The following is a 21,412-nucleotide window of genomic DNA, read 5'->3' on the forward strand; positions in this document are numbered from 1 at the left end:
CTGGGCACTCAGTTTCCTGTGTTGTGCACACACTGCAGCTGCTGGTAAATGATTGATTCAACATGTTTGTGCATCAGTTAAAACTCAAAGTTGTTAAGGTTTTTGGGGGGCTTTTTGCCTTTCATGGTAGAACAGCCGTGGAGAAACTCTTACTAGTCCTTTTTTTCACTTTGCCAACAGTTTGTGCTATGACATTAACAAAAACCACAGGACCTCCTATCCCAGCCCTGTGCCTGGCTGACCGGTCGTACCACCTTCGCTGTGTTTGAGACTGGAGGAAGTTTTCCCTGGCTATGGCTGTGGTGGTCTTCATCAGCTGCAGGACACAGGAGATGATGTTCATGTCACGTGCCTTTCCAGACTCCTCCAACGATTGACGCAGCACATCTGACCTGCAAAAAACAGTCTCACGCTACACAAGATCCAACTCCCGCTTTACACAGATGACCTGGTTCTGCTGTCTCCTACAAAACAGGGCTTACAGCAGTACCTGGTTCTGCTGGAGTAGTACTGCCAGACCTGGGCCCTGGCGGTAAACATGAAAAAGACGAAGACAATGATTTTTTTTAAAAAGATCTCAGATCTCAGATAAATAATAATAATAATAATAATAATAATAATAATAATAATAATAATAATAATAATAATAATAATAAGCTTTATTTGTATAGCACCTTTCATACAAGAATTGCAGCCCAAAGTGCTTCACATCAAACAGTACAAGTACAAGGACAGAATAAGAGCATTTACAGTACAATAATCACAGTGTTGATATAAATGAGTCTGAAGTACCTTTATAAAAATAGCAGAATTAAAATAGTATAAAATATCAGATAAAATATCAGATAAAATAGCAGAATTAAAATAATATAATATAGCAGAATTAAAATTGTAAAAAAGATAGCTGAATTAAAATAGCAGAATTAAAATAGTATAAAATAACATTGGAGATCATGCCTATTTTCCGTATCTGTGCCGTACTTAACAACCCTACTGCCGGGAAATCACATTCATCACACCATTCTTGTAAATGTTTTAAACTGTCAGAGCCATATTTTGAAAGCATGAGATCAACAATGGGCCCCTGTGGCCCTTCAACTGGTTTACTCCCTTCGGTTAAAGCCAGTTTTTCTCCAATACACATTTATCTGAGAAACTTCCTCTTTTTCCCGTTGTATTTGATCTCAGGTTTTTCAAAAATACACACCATGTGATTCATCTCAGTTACCTTTACACATTCAATGTTAAACCAGGCATGGCAAAAATGTATGAAATCATTTAAATTAGTTTAAAGTGGCACCATTAAAAGGCTAAAGTAAAAATATATGTTTTTTGTTTACTTTTGAAGATATTGAGCGAGCTTCCCTCCCTAATGTCTACAGGTAAAGTATTACATAGCGTTGGTGCATAATTGATAAAGGCTGCATCCCCAATTTTCTTTTGGATGTTTCTGGGAACATTTAATAAACCAGTAGTGGATGATCGCAATGTTCTTGGGGGCACATAGTTTATTAGAGATTTGGCAGTGTAACTTGGTGCGGTTCCGTTTAGGGCTTTGTATACAAGAAGGAGGACCTTAAAATCAATTCTAAAAGTTACTGGAAGCCAGTGTAGAGCAGCTAACACTGGACTGATGTGGTCTCTCCTCTTGGTTCTAGTCAGCAGCCTCGCTGCAGCGTTTTGGAATGAGCTGAAGTCTCTCCGTTGTTTTTTTTGGGAGGCCGGTAAAGAGTGCATTACAGTAATCGAGTCGGCTTGGAGCATGGATAAAAGCATGGATTAGTTTTTCAGCATCCTTTTGATTTATAAATTGTCTGATTTTAGCTATATTTCTAAGGTGGAAGAATTATGTTTTTGTCACCTTGTTTATGTGGGATTTAAAGCTTAGATTTGAGTCTATGATAACACCAAGACTTGTAACTTCAGGTTTAATCAAAGGAGTAAGTTTCCCCATGTTATTCAGCATCATCTCTCTTTTTGTTACAGGACCTACTAGTAGGATTTCAGTTTTGTTCTCATTTAATTTTAAGAAATTATTGCTCATCCATTTATTTATTGCTGACAGACAGGTGGTGATGGAGTTAATAGCTGTAGTATCATTTGGTTCAGCAGAGATGTACAGTTGTGTGTCATGCGCGTAGCTATGGAAGCACACATTGTGTTCTCTAATGATGTCCCCCAGTGGTAGCATGTATAGGGAGAACAGTAATGGACCGAGGCAGCTCCCTTGTGGAACTCCAAAGTGGGCATCATGCTTATCTGACACATGATCTCCAAGCCTGAAAAAAAACTTTCTCCCTTTGATATATGTTCTGAACCAGTAATTGGTCAGCGTATTACTGTCTAGGTTAGGTTTCTTTAGCAACGGTTTTATAACGGCTGTTTTGAAGATGTCTGGGAAGATGCCCGTTAGAAGAGACGTGTTTATAATATGTAGGACGTGACTTGAAATGCTGTTGAATATCCGCTTAAAGAATGCTGTAGGTATCGGGTCAACACAAGAGGTGGAGGAGTTACATTCCATCACAGTTTTACGAAGCTCAGTTCATGTGATGCAGGTGAATGTTCCCATGGTTACATCACAATGTTTGCAGATGTTCTCTGTGTCTGCATCATAAGTGATGCTGGCTCTGATTGAAGTTATTTTATTATTGAGGAATAATGCGAGTTCTTCACACTTTGATGCAGTGGACTGCGGAGGGGTGGGGGCAGTGTTCAGTAGTTGGTTAATAGGCGAGAAAAGTATTCTAGAATTTCCAACATTCTCTGTGATAATCTTAGAAAAGTAATCCTTTCTGGATTCATGGATTCTTTGTAGATATCATAGTTAACTGTGAGCTTAGTTTTCCTCCATCTTCGTTCAGCTGCTCTACAAGTCCTCTTAGTCTGAGTAACATTGCTGTTGTTTAACCATGGGGAGATTCTGTCAGTGGATTTCTTTTTTACCTTTAATGGAGCAACAATATCCAGGGTAGATGACAAGGTGTTGTTTAGATTTTCAACCATGAGATTTAAGGAGCAGTCTGAGCATGGCTCACATGATCTGATGATGTTAGAGAATGTTTCCTCTGCTGTGTCATCTAGTATTCTTTTTTTGACCACTGTCTCTCTTTTGGTCTTTGTTAAGAGTAGGTTAGCATCAAAAAACACACAGTGATGGTCAGATATTGGTAATTCGATTACTGAGACCTTATCTATGTCCAGCCTTGTCGTTATCACTAAGTCTAGCGTGTTACCATGCTGATGAGTGGGTTCACTGATATTTTGTTTTAGATCGTAGCTGTCTAGTAACTTTTCAAGTTCAATAGTCTTGGGATCATTCTTCTTATTTAGGTGAATATTTAGGTCTCCATGCAGGATTATTCTTTCACATCTAGTGATGCTGAGTGAAATCAGCTCTGAGAATTCCTCTAGAAATAGTGCTGAATATTTTGGTGGCCTGTACAATGTGATGATGAGCAAAGATAATTCTGCTTTGAGCTCAATAGCAAGATATTCAAATGATGTAAATTCACCCAGGTCAATGTCATTACATACAAGCGGCAATCCCTCCACCTAAAGACATATAACTTCACATTAGGAGCTCACAAATTAGACAACTGTACACTTTACAATTACTAAGGATTAAAACAGAGAGCACAGAACATTCTATTCAATAAAAAGTCAAATTTGAAATTATGCATTTAAAGTCCTGCAAAAGCAACTTGCAGGCGCACAAACAACATCTGCAGAGCTGAATTACATCACAAACTTGTCCACGGTATACTATCAGGGCTCAAGCCTTGCCGCGCCCCCCCTGCAATAGCTCTGCGCCCGCCCCCCACTTTGGGAACCACTGCCTTAACTTAATCAACCCTTAAGAGATGTATGGTCAGAAAACAGTTGGATGGATCAGGTAGGTACTTCAAAGGATGAAGCATGGCCTATTACTGACACATAGCATTACTCTAAGACTATAAGACAATCAGATATACACAAATAACTTATTCCAGCTTTCTGCACCATTATTACCTTTCAAGACTTCCTGTGTTCCCAGTAGACTTAAAGAAGATTCACTTATAAGCAGCCGGCTGTAAATTCATCTGAATTTCACAATACTCTTAAACTCAATGGCAGACGTTGGGGGACGGGGGCCAGAGGATTGGGTTGCATACCCCTCACCCCATTGGCTTGACCTCTGGAGGACAAAGAAAACACATGACTTCACTCTCCAGAGCCACGCTCAAACACTTATCTTATCATTAGCAACTTCTGCTGAATCCAGTGGGAACAATTATAGGCAAAGTAAAGCACAACTGAAGCCTCGACCACTGGATGCTGTTACAGAGTTACTGAGAGTGGAAATGCAGTTTGGATATGCTCAGTGGTGGTGGTGGTGGTGGGGGGGGGGGGGTGATTAATGGTGGCAATTAAACAGATAAAGAGAAGCGGACACCGAATGAATCTATCAGCCTTTAGTCAAGAGTGCAGAAGGAGGCTCTGAAACTGGTCCCAGTGCCCGACGCTCCTAATGTGAAAGCATAAATCACAAAGCTAGGCTTTAGTCCTGTTGAACTCTATTCAGCACTAATGGCCAACGCAGAACGCCATCAGACCTCCACAATTAGCTTAGCCGATGGGAGATACAAATCTGCAATAATGCCATATGTTGACTTAATTGAGCCTGATGAGAACTCAATTTGTAAAGAAAGATCTGTTAAATGGCTGACAATACATACATGATATCATGGAAAAGCACACAATAGATTCAGTGTTCACTGGATTTGTCACTAGCAATAACTCAGTGGCAGCAGGAAAAAAACTGAGCCATATCAGTCTTCAGGGAGGATTAACACTTTCCCCTGGGGCTCGATGCAATGGGAAAATATCCCAACATTAAAAGGACTGTGTCTCAGATAGACATCAGTCATCATGTTGGTCTGCTGCACGTGATCTCTTTCCCAGACAGACTCTGGGCCAGCTACAGGTCACCACACATGGCCTCCGGTGGAGGAAGCAAGATGCCAGAAGTTACCTCAGCTCCTTCTCAATCACTCATCAGGTCCTCAACGTAATTCAACAGTGATGTCATCTACACAGCTACTGGAGTTTACACTTATTACATACACAGTCATATTGTACTCACAGAACATCCAGGCTACTCGTCTTTCTTTTGTTACTCAATGATTTCCATTACACAATAAATATAATTCATTTCATGCTTTATATTCACATTTATACAGCTTCCCACTACAACCTTCTACTCATGGCGCCTAGGGGCAACAGGTAGTGTAGACTAGAGAAGATTAAGTGTTTTCCTAAATGATTGTTCCCTATATTATTGTGCCCCACATATATGTAAACCATTGGTATATCTTATATCAGTATTGGTATCGGTACGCCACAATTGACCGATGTTCCCTTAACCCTTTTTAATGTGGACATAACAATCGTCTATTGCTACCTCATATGTGGCATATGAGGTAGCAATAGACGATTGTTATGTCCACATTGCAGCCTGTAACAAAATAAGGCTGCAGTTTCATAATCAAAGAATACATTTATTATTCAGAGCACTCATAAAAGAGCGTAGCACTATCAGAGCGATAAATATGTTTTGAATTCATGAACGATTCTCTGTCAAAATCATCAGAGGGAGGCTGTAGAAACAGCTGTTGCAGCATGTCATGTGTGGCACACGTCCACGGTTCAACAACAACGTGTTACTGTCTGAACAAGCTGCATCAATATTGTAAATTAGTGTCGCAAGCTGAAAGAATGCTACTTCTGAAGTTCTGTCCTGTGCTGTGTGCCTCGGGCTAACTACGGCTGGCAGGCAGCTGAGCCAGCAGGAGTTTTGTATTCCTGTGTCTACAGTGAAGTAAGATGGCTCTGCGGTAATATATTTAACTGTAACCAGAGAACCGCCGTCTTTTTGGCTCACAAGTATTTTGTAAATCCACAGATACTTTCAGTGGTGACTATGTTTGGATTGTGGTTGTGTGTTCGTGTATGCATTTAATTTGTTCATTCTAAATTCTACATTCACATAATTAATTGTGCTTGTCATATAACGCTTAGTAGCATGCACTTCAAATATGTAAAGTAAGCATATTAACCAAGGATCATTGAATCTCTCTTTTCTGTAAATAGCATAATAATGTTATCTTCTGCGGCCGTTAAACAAAGTTGGTGAAATATTAGCCTTCCCAATCCTCAGCCTCACCCACAGCCTAGCAGTTGAGGGTTAACTTACTTGCTCAAAGGCACCTAAACAGTATTTGTTGAGGAAACAGAAGTCACTACTCTCTTCCCCCATCCATATTTTCCAGTAGGTTTTAGGAGCCTGAAGATTCGCCTACGCAAACCCTCCAGTCTGCCTTTTCATGCCTCCCCACTGAACTGCATACCTCTCTTTGGACAGTTTATTATTATGACTACCCCCCTCACTTCATTTGCAGTGGTGACCTTTGAATGAATGTTTGAATAGATCTCAAAAGGGGCATTGTGTACTCTGTTGTTTCAAAGTTCATGGTAAAAGGCTCCCGTATCAAATGTAACGTCTAGAAAACTGTCTCTCTGAAAGCGTTTAATACAGAGACCCCCAGCAGGGCGGAGCCGGAGGATCCTTGTGCAGCCGGCAGCCAGAGTCTCGGGCCTTTAAAGGATAGAAGATCTCAGAGAACAGAGAGCCTTTGTGCTCAGGCCTCACCGCTGACCTCTTGGTTCTGTGGTGTGCCGCAGAAATGCAGGAAATCATTTAGCATTAACATGAAGTGAGTTCAGCCCCACTGCCACTCACTGCATGTTTATGGAGAGCAATGTGCCATGTCACCACTTTTTAGTTCCACTGTTACCATAAATCATCCATGGACCAATATTTATCTCATCTCTAAAGTTGTCTACATTAAAGCCTATAACGGTGCTGCTGGACTGATGGAGCAAATGTTAGACATTTTCTGCCAATAGCTCCATGTTTTCCATCAGCTGATGTATTCAGAGTTTTTATCCAGTTATAAAGCAGTGTTAGTAGGTTTATGGTTTTTACTTATTTTTAATATCTGTTACTTAATTAGTCTCTCTTTCAAACTCTCAAACCAGAGCTGGTGATTGTTGGACGGTGGAAAGACTAACAAAGATGTTTTGGATTACTTTTATTTAGTTTTCGTGCAGTTTGAATGAAGTGTGTTTCACAATGATCAGACTGCAGTCTTTTGGCTTTGAGGTTTGTTTTGTACATTAATAAATTATGATAATTATCAAAATCTGTTGATTTTATTTATTATTTATTATATATTTCTTTCAATCACATCACATAGCATCACGCAGGAAAAGGGACAAAAATGAGTACATTTCCCCAGGTGTCATGTTTCCATCTCTGCCGATCGGAGTTGGAGCCGAAAAATACAGAGACTACTGCAGAGCCATTTGTCCCGGGAATGAATGCTGATTGTAACCTTTTCCACTGAAGACAAAAGCCAGATGCTAGGGGGTTTATCCAGGGAGAAGGAGGTTTTTGTAAGCTGGAAAAACAGAAATGCTTTTAGGCAATGCTGAAACTGATTTCCATTAAAAAGCGAATTAAATTATTTTATGTAGATCGGAGCTCCTTTAGGCAAGATAAACCACCGAACTGTAGGGAAGATGGATTTATATCTTTAAATAAAGAGTTTATATTATACAAATAGCAGGTGGTGAGAACTGTTTTCATGTAGTTGTAATTAAAGCTGCTATAGTCAGATGAAATCAGTGTGTGCTGCTCCACTCTCAGCGCTCTCATCACTTCTAGCTGCAGCAGGCAGCTGTGTTCAGCAAAAAGCTCTTAAAACGCCATCTACTAAAAAACGACATTTAACTCAGTCCCCTCCCCAAATTCAGTATTAATGCATCACATTAAAGATCCTATCATTTCAGTTCACATTGTGCTTTAGTGGGGCATACAATATTAACAAGCACATTTTAAATGCATCAAATTTCCACACCTTGACCCTGGTGCCTTGTGGCCTGGAGGCTCTGGGGGCCCTCGGGCCCTTTCCTGCCTTGCCTGCTTGGTAATGCAGCCTTGCTGTTATGTGTCTCTGCCGTCACCGTATTGTGTTGTGTTTCTCCTCTCCACCACCGGTGTCGGCCAGTGTCAGGGCCCCTTCTATGGCTCCCCAGGGGATCTCTGGAATGACTGCAATTTACAGGCTCTCACCCCTATAAATTGATTTCACTGATGGGGTCAATGTCAAAGATCTTTTAATTATTGAAATAAACATCTGTGGTGTCTTCCCTGATTGAAATGTTTCTCGGCTAAATGCCATTAGCCTATGTTGCAACGACTTTACAGCAGCAATAAAAAGCATCCGGAGGGGCCGCTCTTACAAAACTGAAACACAGCAGCAGAGTTCAATGGTGGACTCCCTGAATCTGTGCCAGTAAGTTGTTCAACACAACTTCAAATTCATCCGTCTGTTCATCAGTCATGCAGGAAGCCAATGTGGTGCTGCTGTTGCTTTGACTACTGGAGCTGTCAGTATTTGTTTAGTCAGGTGAGTTGCTATGGCCACGGATCTCCCAAATTAATTTTCTGACAGGACTCGTACACACAGTTTGTGTAAATAGCAAAAGGTTTAAAAGTCAATCCTGTCACCACAAGGTCAGAGGTCTGGCAATAGTTACATGTACATCAACAGCCATGCTATGTAAATAAAGCACCTTCTTCTTAACCTCTTGTGAGTCCTCTTCAACATTTCTGTTTTGCAACTTAATGGTCATGTTGAGATGCCTCCATTCCATGAAAACACCCACCTTTCAAACAGCTGTCGATGGAAATAATAACTATTATTATCATTTCTGCCACATAGTTGTACCGTGTAAACCATCAGGAAGATCCAGGTGCTCGTGGTGCACCAGTCTTTGAACGTGAATGATCAAAGCCTCAGGGGAGGGACACAAATGCTCGGACACTTTTCTGCACAAAGACTGGATGTTTGGTCCTCAACATGATCAGAAACAGTAGCTGTGACATTTAGGGGTAAAAGGTCGTTATGTAGTGTCGGCTTGTCTAATGAATGGCTAGTTTAAGCTGGAAGGCCACAGCTCTTTAGTGAAGGTGTTGGAGTCAGGACACTGATTTAGAGGCAGGGCGTTGAAAGTGAACCAGCCTTTCAAATACAGCTCTTGAGTCTGTCATTCACTTTCTTCCACTATATAACACAGCATGTAACCTGTCTCTAAGCATCTGTCAGGAGAACCCTACACAAAATGTTATTATTATCTTTATTTATTTATTCTGAAGGGAGTAGAGACTTTTTGGGAGAGTAAAAGAGGACATTTTATTATTTCTCAACCCAGATTTTTATTTTATTTCAGCTATAAAGATTTTTTATATTTTTTTTATATTATCAAACAAGTGTCTTTCATGTGCGCCACATGATACGACATTCATACAAGTAGGCCGATTTCTGTTTATTTACTGTAAAATAAAATATTTAAAAGCACACGTAGCATCAACACAATTATCACAATAAAAACAGTGAAACATAAGATAATTTATCAGGTATGGAGATAACAGCCTCATACCTTTTTGAAGGATAATGTAGCATATGGCTTTACTTCCACTTGACACCCGTTAGTGTGCCCTGCACTCTTATGGCACCTCCGGGTCAAAAGTGATTAAGTTATTACCTCAGTAAAGATTTTAATAAAATGTTTATGGTCTCAAAACGCTAGTTTCAAGTCTTCTTCATACAGCATGATGTTCATTTTGTAAATGATGGTCCCATTTAGAGTAAAATAGACGATAAAGCAGGGTATGCTTTAGAGCGGGGCTGACTTGTGTTTGACAAGTCGCTACCAGAGTGTTTTTGTCTTAGAACCTAAACCCTTTCACAGCGAGATTTCAGTTAATAAAAGTTAATTGTAACATTTTGGCTTTCGGTTGTACTTTGATCCACCCTCTCGTGTCACTCTGGTTCCAAAATGCCAAACGCGAGGATTCAAAACAGCCTTCCACAAACCAATGAGTAACATCACAGTATACATCCGCTTCTTATACATTGTCTATGAACTCGAAAACTAGAACTACCCAAAATACCCGACACATTTAGAGGCCCAGACCACATACACAACACTCAAACCTCTGGCACCTTAAGTCGCTCACAACTGTAACAAGGTTGTTTTTCTTCAGTTAAATAGCCATCAGTAGAAGGAATGTGTGTGTTGCATCTGCAGCCTCCAGTGTGTTTTTATGCAAGGTTAACACAGCAGGTACCTTCCTTAATTATTTTAACCAGGATGTAACTGACTGAGCATTCTACATGTTTAGACACTCATGGTTTGAAATGTAAGAATGGTAATTTCATCAGTGTGCACAGGGTTTCTTAAATGCACAGCAATCTGAACACACACACTTTATTATCTATTGGTCGGCTGCAGATCGTTATCGACCGAGTCTGCAATCCCTGATAATGCTACATTGTGAAAAACAAATCCATGTAGAAATCAGCAGGATTATAGCTAGTTAAGGTTAGCTGTTAGCTGTTAGCTAACGTTAAGGTAACATATTTAAATCTCTCCGGTCATAATGTCCGGTAAAATAATTCCATTTATGCACAATTAGGATTTTATTCAAAAAGGCTCAAATTAAATTTCTACATATCGTTCTATTTAAAAAATGAAATAAGCATATTGGTTGTATAGAGACGGGGTCCGTGTTTGAGTATGGTTCTGGATCGTGGAGTATTCATAAAAACAACACCTCAATATACTGGTTAACAAAACTGGCTGCAGAAGTCTACTGTGGGACTACATTGCCAACAGAACCGACGCTGATGGCAAACCTACTGACATAATGACATAACAACTGTAACGTTATGCAAAAGGTGTTGTAAAACAATTTCATGCAAAGGGAGGAAATACTTGAAACCTCGCCAACCACCTCAGTGACAGACACCAAGATCGCTCCAAGGAGTACAAAACACGACAGGTTAGCGAACAAGCTAGCTGGTTAGTAGGATTGGGCGACATGTTAACATTTTCCAACCGGCCACCATCAGCCCAACAAACGGCAGAGAGAGGGTTTTTTCTTTAAGTGAAACATAAGGTTCATCTTCCCTCCCCATCCCAATCAATGTCATATCCCTAAATAAATGCAATTCCATGAAAATGCAGTGACAGCCTGAATGGGAGTAAAGCCCGGTAAAAGAAGTCTTGCCTCAAGAAAGACATGCATCTCAATTTTATATATAATAGGTTACTCACATCTGCAGGATCTTAAACACACAGCCGCGCCACTGGGGGGCTACAGTTTGAAGGCAGAGTCTAAATTAAATGACTTAAGCCACTTAATGTGATTCACATCCTTCTACATTACATCCAACAGGCAGTCATCTCACAACAGCAACATCTGTGAAGCAGTCCGCTCAGAGCTAAGCTGGGCTCATAAATTAAGGGTTGAGGACAGAATGTGTGATAGACTAACGAGAACCATACAGGGGTTTTCTTCTCCCATTACTTTTTTTTGTTTTGCTCCACAAATGTCACTCAGTGAGGAAAACTCTTCACCTCATGCTACTGCAGTGCTATCAGTGAGAGCATGAAGCCTCCAAAGAAAATAGTAGCCGTTGACAAGAAAAACACGGCCCCCGACGAGAGCACGGTGCTTCGGAGGATACGTCTTCCAGCAATGAAAATAAAGCCTCCTGTAAGACCATCTAGAGGCACACAGACCCAAACCACAAGGAGATCTGAAAGGGATGAATGTTCTGATGGTTATGAAAGAAGGCTTTATAAGAACATCGTCACCAGCACACAGACCATGAACGTACTGTATCTGTGGAACAGTAATGTGGTTCAGAATGAACAGCCTTTGTCTTTAAAGCACAGAGGACCTGGGTTCAATCAGTAGCAGTTAAGCAGTGCCCGTTCAGAATGTGCTCTTGCTGCTGCTTCTTGGGTTTCAAAGTGAGTCTATGCACGTGTTGATGTTAGCAACGCTACCGTGTACGTATCGTGACTGCAAAAAGCTGCAATGAAAATTTTATGGCCATAACAAAGTCAAAGCCCCATTAAATGTGCATGCCCAGGTTTGATGAACGCTTTGGAGGAAAGTCGAAGTTCAGACTGGCCGACACCATAGACCTATTTAACTTTAATGTTCAGGGGGCCACATTTTCAGAAAGCTAAGGGCGCAGGGGCCGGACATGGACCTGAAGCTATTATTCTTATCCTTAATCTTTCTAACACATTTCCTGCATTTATACACCAACTAACCTTGTGGTTTAACTCAAGAAACAGCCACATTCTGTTAATAACAATTCTGTCAGTATCACATAGTGATAATAGCTGCACCAATCAGTATTTTTACATTAAGTAGTAAATGGACTGCACTTATACAGTGCTTTTCCCAATCTTTGCGATCACTCAAAGCGTTTCACAACATGTCAGTATTCACCATACAAGAGGCTCCATACAAGGTGCACATCAGCTCGTCAGTAGAAATAACCATTCACACATACTCACACACCGTTGGAGCAATTTGGGGTTCAGTATCTTGCCCAAGGCCACTTCTACATGCTGACTGCAGGGGCTGGGGATCGAACCACCGACCCTTCGACCCACTGGACTCCACCTCCTGAGCCACAGCCGCCCAATTTACCCTGAATGTTTTATTGCTGCATGCTATACTAATAAAAAACAATGTTCTCTATGGGTCAGATTTGACTCTTTTTTTATTCATTTATGATTTGGTTTGATGAGATTGTTAATAGCAAGGTAAATACGGCCTGTGGACAACAAGCCATCATGTAGCGAGCTACAGAGACAGAAATATTAATTATTTCAGATATAGGAGTGGAAGGAGAGTCTATAGGACTCACACACAGTTAGTAGTTAAAACAACTGCAGCAGAATCTCCTGAGGACTTTGGCACACATTTTATACAAATGTTTATTTGTGTGTGGGCTCTCTCTTGAAGACCAGCTGCTCCAGCTGCGTCGTATGTGCATAGCGCAGTCAATGAAGACGTTCCTCAATACTGAGAGGGAATATTGCACGGGATGATTATGGCAGCTTCTTCTGTGGCCCCATGGGGCAAACAATTAATCCCACAGAAGCATAAAATTTTAGAAACAACCATTTTAAATCTTGTGCATTTTCTCTCATTCGGTTTCACTTCACTTATCTGTGTATAAAGTATTTTGCTGGTGCTCACCCTTTTTGTTTTACAATTCATCAATCTTTGTTTTAAATGTCTTGAATGGCATTGACCTAAATGTTAAGCCTGCCAAAATAAATGTGGAGCTTTGGACTGTCAGAGGTGTCATTGTGAGTGAAAAGCTTACATCCTGCTTCATTTTGAATCTACAGTTGTTCACTTCCTCTGCAGTGAGGGGCTGGAAAGCTCTTTGGCACAACTTTAGATTCTCTGTCGCTTTTCACAAAAAAGAAAAAAAGGGCCTTTACAAATGCTCTATTCATTTTTTTTGGTGTTGCAAACCATACCTGGAACTTTTCTTTGTGCAAATAGGCAGGCGCTGTTTTTCAAATCCTGCCCTCAGTGTTAGCACATGGCCATCATTTGAAAGTTTTATTAAAGGAGACTTTGAATTTATCCTGAAGATGCATCTATGTATGCAGTTATTCATATAAATGTGCAGGAAATGATAACCCTACCAGGCATATTCTGAAGAAGAAGAGGAAGTGCAAAATGCACAAATAATGATTGTGAATATATGAACTTGCCTGTTATCTTTTATGGAAATGTTTCATTTTTAGGACTCTTGAGTTCTGTGCTTTGGAAAAATAGAAACAATTGAACATGTATTATAATAAGATAAAAGGGTTCTAACTTCAAATAGTTACTATGTCTTTTATCTATTAAATAGTATATTGAATAAACGACATTCAGTATATTGATATTGCCAACATGACTGTAAGAGAAATGTCTTAGAATCTTTCTTCTTGCATGTTTCAATATATCCCTTGATTAATGGAACGATGAATGATCTGTGTGGGTTGGGTGTTTTCAGTAGATATAAGTGTATTTTCCCTCTACTTTTAGTTTCTTTATGCACATATTCTATGTCCTACTTTGGACTCATAAGTAAAAGTTTAGGACCATTAGCACTATTCTTCTAAAAATGACATTCTTCATTCATAGTATGAATACTGTGGAAGAATATATATAATATAATAATACTTGTCCCATCACGTATTTTCATTTAGATAATAACCTTCTGTTTGCTTCATTCAAGACTAATCCCCATTTTAAAGAACTCTCTAACCACAAATCAGAAACATCCGACCCTCCATTTATTTGAATTCTTCCGTCTCAGTTTCCTGACGTAAAGAAAACAGATTGTCTTTTCCGCTCATACTGTGCTCACATTTTTGCATTTATAACAAAATACTGTAAGTTGCAGGCTATCAGTACCAACAGTCTGGAGGACGTTCCTTTTTATAAATGAAAAATTGCTTGTACCCAGCATCTTCAGACAGCTGCTGTATCATCCCATTTCCCGAGAGATAGGACGCCTCTATCAAACTGTAACCAACGTCTACCTCTATAAACTCTTCTCCCATCACAAGCCTGGAGAGACAATGAGTTGTGGAAAGGCCCATTACCTCCTAGATTCTGTACAGTCGTGGAGCCTGGGCGGACTTTTGATAGCTGTGTTCTCTGGGGAGTCACAGATATTTCACACTCCCATGCACCCAAACATGAGAATGGCTTCCATTTTGAGGTGATCACATGCAGACTGTATATGACGCAGGACATTGACATATGAAGTTTTGGTGGACGCTTTTATCTAAAGTAGCTTACAGCATCATGAGTGCATGTATTGTTTCGACAGGGTGGCCCTAATGGTAAAGTCTGGTCTTGGTAGAGCCATGCTGCACCACACTGAGCCACAGAAGAATGCCCGTAGCCAAGAGGGGAATAAGATCTGATAGTTCTCACAACGTGTGGGTGTCATGGAGATATGAGGTAAACCTAAATAAATACAGCATGTTTGTCTCTGACATCCTGCATCCAGATGTTTGACAAACGCTTGTCCGTACACTGTTTATGGAAAAACTCATTCACAAGGGAACGTAGGAAGTTTTCTGCACATTGCTGATGGTGTTGCCATGGCACCAGGAGCAGACGGTTTAGCTAAGCAGATTTTTGAGGTGTGGAAGTCCGACCTCCCGTCATGTGTAGTTTGTTCCATTCCCACTGCGTGCATCTGTTTCAAAGTGTGTGTCTGTGTGTGTTTGCAAGGACTAATGAAGGACATTATGAGAATGTGTGTTTTCACCACATCAGCAGGGGGAAGCAGAACCATGAGATGTGTGGAAGTGAGCTCAAGCCCCCAGAATGTGCGTTACGCTGTTAAAACACCACATGAAAGGGGCTCCTCTGGGTTTTGTGGGAGTCCATGATTTTTTCCCCACTGCAGGAGTTTTCCAGCCAGGGGCCCCATGTTAATCACACTGAGTGATACATGAACATGACTACTGTTCATTTACCTGTGTGCTGAGTGACGTACTTCTGAAGACGTCACGATGACCACATCCAAAAACAGTTTCTGTAATTGAGTGTGAGGTGAGGATGACAATGATGTATGAACTTTGGCACGTTGACCTGATGTGCCTGTGGAGAGTCAGAGCTAGAATGAAGTGAATATTCACAACTTTTCCATCTTAGAAGGGGAAAAAACATGTTACGGTTCAGATAAAAGTAAGAGGGAGTGATCAGAAGCAGCCTTGCCGCTCAGTCGGTAGCTCTTTACCGTAATGATGAACAACACAGCAGGTAAAACTCTGAGAGCCCCTCGCCATCTCCTGAATACCATCCACTGTTTTCCACTGAGTAGTAAAACAGCTGCCGGCCCAAAGACAGACAGAGTAGTAAGTCTTTTACTTCACTAAAAGCAATAACAATAAGTGATTTTCTGATGCAGAGTGATCTAAGACAAACATAAAAGTGAGTGCAGTTTATCTCTGCCAAGAAAGTTACCTTTATTATAAACTTGCTTGGTACATATTTCATAGTAGGTCCATTTATCATTATTGCTGGTGCTAGAATAAAGCTGTTTTCTAGTAATAATGATACTATTTATTCCCCTTTTCTTGATTTTCTTCCAGAGGAGCTAGATTTGAGGTGTTGAAAGGAAAGAGAAGTGGTCTCCTGAAGTGGTTTAATGGCACCAGACTCCAGGGTTAGCCCGTCACCAGCTGTTTGTCCAGCTCCTAATATTCACATAACATCCGTGGATGGAAACTTAATTCCTTTGCATTTTCTTTCGCCATTGTTCTGGAAATGTGTTTAAAAATCAGCGCTAAATTTGGATGTCAGAAGGCGTGAAAATATGTTTACTAACATGTAGCTCATTTGATTTCAGAAGATGGATGACACAGCAGAGGCAATATAATTCCAGTTGGTGCTAATATACTGATGTTCAGGTCGAGACAACATCACATTAAAACTTGGCTTGATTTGGTTAAAAAGCTACACTTTAGACATGTATGTTTCTTATAACCATTGTTCCAAACATATCTTGCTCTCAATGACTAGCTCAGTTACACCTAGCTAAAGGCCCTGTCACACAGTTCCATATGGCAGAAACCTATGCTGACGCATATGAAAATAATCATATACAACGTATATGAATGTATACAGAGCCTATCGATAGCGTATCACGTACTTATCCAAAACGTATCAGAGCGTACGGCCAACGTATTCGACGAATGCCAACAGATGCATAACGTATTCCTAGCGTATTCCTTCGCCGTATGGCAGAAACATATGTCGGTGTATACGGAATATCGGCAGTACGCTGGTGTACGTTGTTGAACGCTGAGGCCGTGAAACGTTTTTGAACATGCACAAAAAAACGTTTCTGCCATACGGAACTGTGTGACAGGGCCTTAAAGCTAATGCAGCATAATACAACAGGCCTGCAATACATCCTGAAGGTTATAGTGTTATACTGAGAGCGCACAATGTGTATCTCTAACTATTGAAGTACAAAGCGCAGCCAAGAAACATTCTGAATTCAAAACCCTGTTGAGTAAAAGTAACAATAATACTAAACAAAGTGTACAAAGAAGCAAGAGTTGTGGCATCTTGCTGGAACTCTTCCCGCAGAGTAAATGAACTCAGCAGGGAGATTCCTCAGTGGCCACCCATTGTTCACCTCTGAGAGAAGAATGGCTGCTTGTGTATCTAACAGAGGAAACACAAACGCTGGGCTCAGAGACAAATGTGGTCTGGAAATGATAGACCCTGAGGGTGAGGGGAAGTGGTTAAAATGATAAGGATGAAGGCTGTTACCCACAATGCCTGCTGGGTTATGGTGGCCATGCTGAGGAGGTGACAGGAGGGAGAGCAGGATGTGTCACGGTGCATCACTATGGACGTTTATATTGGACTTTAATATTTGTAACCCACAGAAGACAGTCCTTAAATGTGTACAAATATTTCACTATCCACAAACATGTATTTCTTTATTTGTGTTGTATAAAGTCATATCTACAAAAACATTACTCTGTAAACATGTATTTAAATTTCACACACACACGTAGGTTTACATGTAAGTGATATTTATTTGTGGATCCATTTGTAAATTACTTTGTACATTACATCTCTGAGGCTATAAATAAACTGTGTAGTGTTTGTTTTCATAATGGACATTTGTGTTGCGATATTTAACAAACCATCTGTAAAGAAAAGCGTCTTGTCTCCAGCGAGCTCCCAGCGAGCTCCCAGCGAGCTCCCAGTGGGGTCTGTGAACGTGACTCGCCGTCTGACTAGGAAGCTCCCTGGAGGCCCAGGCTCTACTGCTGGGCCCGCTGAAAGGTAGGGAGCACGGGAGAACTAGAAACCCTCCAGCGGCATGGTGTCCGTGTTGGCTTCCTGTCTGTAGGAGGAACCACTGCTGCCTGGAGTGAGTCTCTCCACTTCCAGCAGGAAGTCCGAGTACAGGTGAAAGACGTTTCGGTCCATTGGTTTGTGACAACGTGAGCTGGTTGGATCACAGCTAAGACAAAGAATATAGAAGCACCAATGTAAGTTAATGTTAGCGTTTAGCAAACGACCATCGCCTAGGTCTTTCCGCGAGTCTCTGCCCGCCACTTCAACACCTTCTGGTGTAGCTAGTAACTGCATCTCACATTTGTACATTTCTTCTACAGATCTGCTGCGTATGAATTCTGCAAACAAACAGGAGGGAAGTCACAAATGTCACATGGCCCACAAACCGACAGGAAGTGATCAAAAGCAAATTGATCTGTATTTTTGTGGCTATGACTTTACACAACACAAATAAAGAAACACATGTTTGTGAATTGTAAAGTATTTGTGGATCAGGATACACATTATGGATCGTCTTCCCCGGGTGACAAGGCCAATGAAATTGATAACCGATAATAATCCATTAGAAGAACAACATTTATGGTGATCATACATGAAGAAGGATATAGTTTATGAAAATAAATCTATAGTATCATTGCTCATATTTGAGTAAGTGTTTCAGTGAAAACTGAGGCAAGCCTGCCCTCTGCTGAACAACATGATGCAATCCTCTTCCTGACACTCAACACAGAGGCACATCATAAAGATGTTTGCAGGAATTGGGATTTTCCTATCAGTTCAACAAATCAGTCCATTAAACTTTACCGTCTGCCTTCAGTCTTCTCCACTAACTTGGGATTTTGTTCCAACCTGTTTGATCTGAACACTCACGTCTCTTGCCTGGTTTGAATTCTTCACTTGAGTGAGTATAAAACTATTGCTGATGATGGCAGAAACAATGAAAATAAGAACTAAATGGTAATAAACCAGAATTATTCTTAAAATAACAGTAAAATAAAGTACTGCAGCAATGCATTTAAAGGATGATTATATAATTGATATTTTTCTTGAAAAGACCCAAACGACTGTATCCTCGTGCTGTCTAAGCCTGACATGTTCCTTCATTACCATGAACACACACTGCACTTTAATTTCACTCAACACACTCCACACACACACCGTCCTGCTGCCCCAAATACTAGAGCACCAAATGTGAATTAATCCGCTGCTGAAAATATTCCCCAACAAACGCAGTATTTCCTCCTGTTTGAGTGATGTTTAATAAACAGTGACCAGCTGTCCAAGGTGTTATTTAGTCTTTCTTTTTTTAAGGAAGATTGTTTGCTCATTTTTTGCTTATCAATGCTCCGCTCACTGCATCCATAACATATTCCCAGGCAATTCTTGCCCTTGAGCAATTCTTTCACACTAACACTGATAAATGAATGACAGCCCTCAGACTAGACTGCTATAGGGATTTACAGTTAAGCATGTCCCACAATTCCTCTGGGTGTATAGTGGAAATTCTTCCTCTTGGATATCTCCTGTGCTAATCCACATATTAGAGCACATATCCCGGCTCAGCTCGCACAGTCATTAAGATTCTAATCGCATGCACTGTGCGATTACATGGGTAATGGTTAGTGATGCTCCAGCCCACGAGGAACATACCGACACTGCTGGTTATGACGCATTGGACTCCTGGTCTTAACCGCACAACATTACAGTACTCAGTATTATCTCAGCAATGTCAAAGTCAAGACCGAGTCGAGACAAAAAATATTAGAAGTTTGAGGACATTATATATTGGCAGGAATAATTCAAGTTGTTTTTTTAGCACGCTTGCGACACAGCTGTAGGAATGACGGTTGGTTGCTCGGTCCTCCACTCGTTCCAGACTGAAATGTCTCCACAACTGTTGAATGGATTGTGATGAAATAGGGTTCATCATTCATGTTCCTCTCAGGGTGAGTCCTAATCACTTAGATGATCCTCTGACTTATATATAGTGCCACCATCAGGCCAACATTTCAAGTTGTCCAATATTTGTTTTGTTTTTTTGTTTTTTAACCATATACCTCCAACATTAACTACTTTCCCATCAGCCTCAGTGGACTCTGGTTGTGGCTGAGCAGAAGCTCACAGAGCTGCTAGCATGGCTGATGTCTCGTTAGGTGAAGAATAATAGGAGTCAACACAGACACAGACACAAGAACAAGGCCATTCTAAAACCTAGGCTGGGTTGCACCAACACAGATTAATTTAATCTTTTAAAGGTTTAAAATGAGAAAATACGGATTTAAATTGAAGCAGAGCTCTATGGCACAGTTAAACATCTCTGTTTAGCTAATCCAAGTGTATTGATGTAAACAACAATTAAATAAAGTTGAAACAATATGAAGATGATTGCTTACCAAAATGAAATATAATATATATATATTAAATGAATAAATACATTTGCATGTTGTCAGGACCTAGTAATTAAACTATAAAAGAGGGGGGTGTTAACTTTGGTCTATTCTATATTTTGACAAAATGTTACATTATTTGCGAGCTAGCAATAAAGTCAGTTAGTTAGCCTAATGTTACTCCTGACGCCTCGGCAGAGAAGCTTTAATGTCTTCATTAGATGATGCAGCAGAGACATAAACCTGGGTTGAGTCTGTCCCTTAACTTGATTATTTTGCTCAATCCATCTCAAAAAGGTTGCATTTTAAAAGTCAAACCTCCCTAAGGGTAAGTTTAAAGTTAAAACTGGATCACAATTTAAATTGGAGTTTGAAGTTTTGGTGTAACAGAATTCAATTAAATCTAGAAAACCAAAAACTAAATTGACGTTTAAAGAGAGGTTCAAATTTAATATTTCTTAATTTGAAGCTAGTTTTAAAGTTTGGTGCAACATTTTAATTTAAACCCTGATTTAATAAGTTTTAAACATGAATTATTGTTGGTGTAACACAGCCTAAGGATAGTCTGGAAACTGGGAAATACTTGATACAAACTAGCTCATGTGACGTTGTGTGAACACTTCTGCTTCGTACGGACGAACTCACAGGCAGGTCAGAAAGACTTCATGGTGTTAGACTCGTAACGTGATGGAAGACGCTGTGTGACGAATGAAAAGAGACCTTGAGAGAGAGGTTCAAATCCTGCCTTACTTCCACACCTCAGCAGGAGTGGACATGTGTGTCCAATTATATGTTTTGGAAGGTCGAGTGGAATTCTGCCTTTGGAAAGGTGCGGTGAGACGGGGTTTCAGGTGTTCTAATCCCATTGACAATTTTTCTCAGTGATGCAGAGGTATAATTCAGAAGTAAGCTACTTTAAATACCAAGTACAATAAAAACACAGCCACATTGGTATCTGGTGAAGAAGGATCTCTATTCCAGAACTCCACTTAATCCACTTTTTAGCAACTGTGCCTATTTTCCCTTGAAGTGGAGCCTGAGAAGCCCTTTCTTTCATTTCTCTTTCCAGCATGCATAGTTAAAGGCAGCACATTAACCTGGACCAGGGCAGATCTCCCAAAGATCCGTCTGCATGGACAACCATAGCCTCATTCATAGAAATGGCAGGTAATGTTTCTTCAAGGTTAAGACGAACTCAACG

The sequence above is a fragment of the Cottoperca gobio genome, chromosome 9, assembly GCF_900634415.1.
Source record: "Cottoperca gobio chromosome 9, fCotGob3.1, whole genome shotgun sequence".
NCBI lineage: Eukaryota > Metazoa > Chordata > Actinopteri > Perciformes > Bovichtidae > Cottoperca > Cottoperca gobio.